This window comes from Theropithecus gelada, unplaced genomic scaffold, assembly GCF_003255815.1.
Source record: "Theropithecus gelada isolate Dixy unplaced genomic scaffold, Tgel_1.0 HiC_scaffold_6757, whole genome shotgun sequence".
NCBI lineage: Eukaryota > Metazoa > Chordata > Mammalia > Primates > Cercopithecidae > Theropithecus > Theropithecus gelada.
The window spans coordinates 1-2,526 of record NW_020263430.1 but is presented as its reverse complement, the minus strand read 5'-3'; the positions used below and the strand labels follow the sequence as shown (position 1 = coordinate 2,526).

The 2,526-nt window shown below is 40.8% G+C and overlaps 1 pseudogene; it reads right to left on the bottom strand.

Annotated features, from left to right (window-relative positions):
- Nucleotides 1–1,145: 1,145 nt before the first annotated feature.
- Nucleotides 1,146–2,040, bottom strand: LOC112617945 (annotated as a pseudogene).
- Nucleotides 2,041–2,526: the final 486 nt, after the last annotated feature.

Here is a 2,526-nt window from a genome sequence, read left to right as displayed (position 1 = left end):
GATAATTAATTTGCATCAGGCTTTCCAAATTAGAAAAGCTTCACTTATAGAACTTCTTTCTAGTGGGAGTTTTCACACGGCTTTTCAAGTAAATGTTAAAACTGAAAATATTCTTGCAGTTTCTAAACTGTTAGAGTTTTAATCCTGTGTACATTCTTGTATTTACAAGGTCCAGCCAGCTACAGCGTGCATTTTCATATGTCCTTGAGTGGGTATGAGAGAAATGAAGCACTCAAACATTCTGGACATTCATAGGGTTTTTCTCAGGAATGAGCTGATGTCTTCAAATGGAACTAATACAACCGAAGACCTTACCATAAATTTAAATTCAAAAGCCTTTTCTCCACTTTGAGCCCTCCCAAATCTTCAGGAAAATCTGAAGGCTTGACCACATTTCCTACATTCTTAAGGTTTCTTTGCAGTGTGAGCTCTTTCATGTTTATGAGGGAATGGGAAAGAGTAAATGTTTTACCACATTTCTTACATTCAAGGGACTTTATTTATTTATTTATTTTTGAGATGGAGTCTCACTCTGTCGCCAGGCTGGAGGGCAGTGGCACAATCTCGGCTCCCTGCAACCTCCGCCTCCTGGGTTCAAGTGATTCTCCTGCCTCAGCCTCCTGAGTAGCTGGGATTACAAGCATATGCTACCACACCCAGCTATTTTTGTATTTTTAGTAGAGACGAGGTTTCACCATGTTGGCCAGGATGGTCTCGATCTCCTGACCTCGTGATCCGCATGCACAGGGCTTCCCCCCAACCCCCTGTGGCCTTTTATGTCCTTGAAAAAGAACTAAGACAACTGAAATGTGCCACCATGCCCAGCTAATTATTTTCTTTGTTTTTGTTTTGAGACGGAGTCTGCGTCTGTCGACCAAGCTGGAGCGCAGCGGTGCGATCTCGGCTCATTGCAAGCTCCGCCTCCCGGGTTCACGCCATTCTCCTGCCTCAGCCTCCCGAGTAGCTGGCGTGAGCCACCAGGCCCGGCATTATTTTATTTTTTGTAGAGACGGTTTCACCACGATGCCCAGGTTGTTTCACATTGTTTTAATTCAGGCTGGTTATGAACTCCTGGGCTCAAGCAATACACACTCCTTGGCCTCCCAAAGTGCTGGGATTATAGGCTGAGTCACTACACCCAACCTCTATATCATGACTTCTTTAGTGGCGCATAAGGTAACTGGAACGAGTGTGTAGGCCTTACCGCATCTCTTACATTCATAGGGTTTTTCTCCAGTATGAATTCTTTCGTGGAGGTGAAGCGAACTGAGGCAACTGAAGGCTTTGTCACATTGCTTACATTCATAGGGTTTCTCTCCAGTATGAGTACTTCTATGGTTACAAAGGGAACTCAAACAACTAAAGGCTTTGCCACATTGTTTACATTCATAGGGTCTCTCTCCGGTATGAATGCTTCCATGGTCATGAAGGGAAGTGGAACAGCTGAAGGCTTTATCACATTTGGTACATCTCTCTCCAGTGTGAGTCCTTTCATGTATCTTAAAACAAGAAAATCTGAGTGTTTTCCCACATTCCTTACATTCGTAGGGTTTCTCTCCAGTGTGAGTTCGTCCATGTATTAGACAAGAACCGGAAACAGTGAACGCTTTACCACATTGTTTACATTTATAGGGTTTTTCTCCTGTGTGAGTTCTCTGATGTCTTTCAACTGAATTGAGAAAATGAAAAGCTTTCCCACATATCGTACCTTTATAAGCTGGATTTCCACTGTGCATTATCCTGTGTCTTCTAACACCTGGAACAGAAACAGAGTTTCCCACACTGTTCACATTTATATTGCTTCTCTCCATATGGTTTGTATCCTGAGTGAGCTAGGATGTGCCTATTAAGGAATAGTGAGCTATTCCTTAATCAGGAATCCTGAGTGAGCTAGGATGTGCCTATTAAGGATGTGCCTATTAAGGAATCACATTGTTTTAATCCAGTAGAAATGTTCTCATTCAGATCAAGATTTGGAATGTGGCTGACAACTTGTTCATACTGACTACCTTCTTTGCTTTCACACAGTCTCTGTACCATATGATTTCTGTAAAAAAAATGACAAGCACATTACTATTGGTTGGTTTAATAACTTTCTACTCATTCATAGGTCTTCGAATTACACTGCTACCAATACTAGGGAAAATGCATTTTTGTTTTGTTTTGTTTCTGTTTTTGTGCCATGACTGAATTATTTGAAAGTAAATGGGCTACTACTGAAAACACAGCTACCACCTGCATGGCTATGACCAAAATAGTAACATTCATATACACAATTTTGCAGTACTATTTTCAAGTAAACTGTTTTCCAAACACTGACTGCTACACTGATGTACGTTACATTTTGGGTAAAATTTTTCTAAAAGGAAATGAATTTCAAGTGACTCTTATTTGCTTTGATTGCTTGTTTTTAAATTCATGACATGCTAAGATTCCTTCAGAGGACTTTATTTCCTCTTCTCGGTGCAAATTATCTTGTATCTTTCCCAAGTTTTTTGAAGTGATCTTCAATATTCTGGTCTTTCC